The sequence below is a fragment of the Musa acuminata genome, chromosome BXJ1-7, assembly GCF_036884655.1.
Source record: "Musa acuminata AAA Group cultivar baxijiao chromosome BXJ1-7, Cavendish_Baxijiao_AAA, whole genome shotgun sequence".
Taxonomy (NCBI): domain Eukaryota; kingdom Viridiplantae; phylum Streptophyta; class Magnoliopsida; order Zingiberales; family Musaceae; genus Musa; species Musa acuminata.
The window spans coordinates 30,528,204-30,532,253 of NC_088333.1; positions in this window are offsets into that span (position 1 = coordinate 30,528,204).

Consider the following 4,050-nt stretch of genomic DNA (forward strand, 5'->3'; position numbering starts at 1 on the left):
CCTCCTGTCAGGGGAGGTTGCACCGCCTAGTCTCGCTCGAAGACTGAGCCCAGGCGGTGCCACCGCCTGGCTGGAGCGGTTGCACCTCCCAGTCTCGCTCAGAGACTTAGCCTAGGCGGTGCTACCTCTTGGCTTGGGCGGTTCAACCGCCTAGCAGAAATCAGGGTCCGAATGGGTTGATCCATTCGGCCCAATTTGGGTTTTTTAGGGGCCCAATTGCCCCAAGATTAAGTTAATGGGATCACCTCCCATTTCCATCTTAATCAATGTGCTAACTACGATTTTTCCTAAGACATTTACTACAACTTGCTCCGGTGCGTCAATCGCTTCTTCCGGCGAGCTTCCGGCGAACTTCCGTCGATCATCCGATGAACCCTCGGTGATGCTCCTGCGGACTTCCAGCAAACTCCTGGACTTGAGACGATTCACTTGGCGAGTTCCAACGAGCTTCTTTGGCAAGCTTATGGACTTCTCGGATTTGTTCCCGTAGAACCTCCGACGATTGTCCTAACTTCCGTCAAACTCTCAAACTCCCAACGTGATCATTGTCTTGACTTCGGCGCAACTCCTACTGCATATCTTATTTTCATCGTAGTTAATCCTGCACATGTAAAACAAAACTTTGATCGAGACAATTAATACTAAGCAATTAACCAAGTTGTCCGGCATGTCATTGGTCCCTCGACGCTTCGTCTGATTCTTCGGCGCATCGTCCTCTCCTGCGGCCTATTGCCCAATCAGCCAGTTGACTCCGCAACTCCGATATCCTTGGCACAATACTTGCTCTTCTTGGCCCGATGCCCGAGTTCACGACCCGAAGCCTTCTGTCGATACTGTTAGGATCGAGAGCACTAAGAGGGGGGGGGGGGTGAATTAGTGCAGCGGAAATCTTATATTAATTTAAAAACCAAAAGCTGCGTTCGTTCAAAAACTATTATGATGCAAAAGCAAATTCTCAGTTTGTATCTAGGTGCAGTTTGCGTCTAAGCGCAGATTGCGTTTAAACGCATTTTTGCGTCTAAGCGCAGTTTTGCGTCTAAACTCAGATTTACGTCTAAATGCAGATTTACGTCTAAACGCAGATTTACGTCTAAACGCAGATTTACGTCTAAACGCAGATTTACGTCTAAACGCAGTTTTACGTCTAAACGCAGTTTTACGTCTAAACGCAGATTTACGTCTAAACGTAGTTTTACGTCTAAACGCAGATTTACGTCTAAACGCAGATTTACGTCTAAACTTTGAAACTCGTTTGTATACTTGCAGAAGGCAGTATGCAGTTGAAATCAAGACGTAAACGTGAACTGAAATCTGACGATTGAGCGAGGAAAGCCGATTTACGTCTGAATGCAGTTTTGCGTCTAAATGTTGAAATTCGTTCGTAAAATCATAGAGGACAGATTGCAGTTATTAATAGGATTAAACTGTAAGCGTAAACTGCAAAGAAGCTCGTTCGTAAAAGCACGGAAAACAGTTTTGCAGAATCAAACGTAAACGTAAACTGTAATGTATGAAAATACGAATTTATGTCTGAATGCAGATTTGGAAGAACAGCACTTAGAGTTTGTTCGTGAAAGCGCAGAGAGCAGTAGTGATGAGGGAGGTTTGCAGTAATGATAAAGTGCTCAAAAATAAACGCAAACCAGAGATTTAGAGTGGTTCGGTCAGCCTTGACCTACTCCACTTTTGGCTTCCTCCACCGATGAGGTTGCCGACGTCAACTAGGTGCCTTCCTTCAATGGGCGAAGGCCAAACTTCCCTCTTACAATTTCTCTCCTTTTGACAGGCTTAGGAGACAACCTTTACAGACCTTTCTCTCCTCACTTTACAATTGAAAACTTGAAGAATAGAAGGAGGAGACTTAAGGGCTTTACAACACTTTTGAGCTCTTAGAATCACAGAAAAGATCAAGATTTCGGTATTGGTCTGTATCTTTTCAGTGCTGAATGGGTGGGGTATTTATAGGCCCCAACCCAATTCAAAATTCGAGCTCAAAACGATCAAATCGATCAAATCCCAGAATTCTGGGATCAGGCGGTTGCACCTCTCAACTGGAGAGGTGGCACCGCCTAGCAGAGCTCGAAGACTGAGCTCAGCCGATTGCTCTTCTCTGCCAGAGCTCGAAGACTGAGCTCGATGGTTGCATCACCTGGCAGAGCTCGAAGACTGAGCTTGGTGGATGCATCACCTGGCAGAGCTCGAAATCTGAGCTCGGTGGTTGCATCACCTGGGAGAGCTCGAAACTGAGCTCAGGCTGATGCACCTCTCTGCCAGAGCTCGAAGACTGAGCTTGGTGAATGCATCACCTGGCAGAGCTCGAGACTTAGCTCAGGCTGATGCACCTCTCTGCCAGAGCTCGAAGACTGAGCTCGGTGGTTGCATCGCCTGGCAGAGCTCGAAACTTGAGCTCTGGCGGTGCAACCTCTTGGCTGGGGCGGTTGCACCTCCCAACCCCACAGCCCAGGCGGTTGCACCTCCTGGCTGGGGCGGTTGCACCTCCCAACCCCACAGCCCAGGCGGTTGCACCTCCTGGCTGGGGCGGTTGCACCTCTCAACCCCACAGCCCAGGCGGTTGCACCTCCTGGCTGGGGCGGTTGCACCTCCTGGTGCAATCTGGGTCCGAATGGTTCACTCCATTCGGCCCACTTTGAATCTTTTCAGGGGCCCAATTGCCCCAAGATTAAGCTAATGGGATCACCTCCCATTTTCATGCTTAATCATCGTGCTAACTACGATTAACTCTAAGACAACTTCTGCAGCTTTGCTCCGATGCGTCAATCGCTTCTTCCGGCGAGTTTCCGGCAAACTTCCGTCGATCAACCGATAACCCTCGGTGATCCTTCTGCGGACATCCGGCATACTCCTGGACTTTGCGACGATCCACTTGGCGAGTTCCGACGAGCTTCGCTTGGCAAGCTTCTGGACTTCTCGGATCTGTTCTCTCTGAACCTCCGACGACCGTCCGAACTTCCGTCGAACTCTCGAACTCCCAACGTGATCATGATCTTGACTCCGGCGCAACTCCTGCTGCTTGTCTTACTCTTATCGTAGTTAATCCTGCACACTTATCTCAACACATAGATTAGATAACAAATGACAATTGACTTCATCATCAAAACCCGAGATTCAACAATCTCCCCCTTTTTGATGATGACAATCAATTGATAAAGGAGTTGTCCTTAACTCCCCCTATCTATATGCCATAGTTGAGATAAGTCAACCTTGAATTCAAGACCTAAGAATTCAAGTGACGTATTGATAAGTTAGATCAGTTAAACTTATCAATGCTCCCATCATGATACCCATCATGATGTATCTCTTCAAGAATTATGTCAAGGCATGACATACATCATCAAGTTTGTATGATAGTGTTTGTAACCATTCATCATGTAATCATATAAAGCTACGAAGGACTTTTTACATGATGCTCACATTTGAGATTTTCTAGCAAGTTTGCATTTTCTATAGAATATCAAATCAAGATATGATGCAAACTATAGCACATGTTCACATATCTCTTGGTGATGCAAGGATGGCATAATCATTGTTTATAGCATCACTCAAGTATTTGCAACTATGACATGTGATTATGGCAGTTCAGTTATGACATAGTGTTTATCAATTCATATGTTTATCAATTCATATGTTTCTCCCCCTTTGTCATCAACAAAAAGCATGATAGCATTATCAAGCATATAAAGGAAGTCATGACACATATATCTCTTTATTGTTTTTGCTTGACGGAGGAAAGTCATTTTCCAAAGAGTTTTCATAAGAATGTACGGGAACATCACATCGAAAAATGAACTTCTTACATGCATTTGGTTAAAAGTATTTGTCACATATTTTGCAAAATGTTATTTGATCAAGCGTTGTCAAGGCATGTAATAGTAATAACATCCGAAAAATAATTTTAACTAGTTTAAGTATTCGGACACATCAACATTCCTAATTCTCTTCGTATGTAATCAAATTGTTCTTCACATAGGGGTTTTGTGAAGATATCAGCTAGTTGATGTTTGGTATCAATAAACTCTATGGTTACATCAT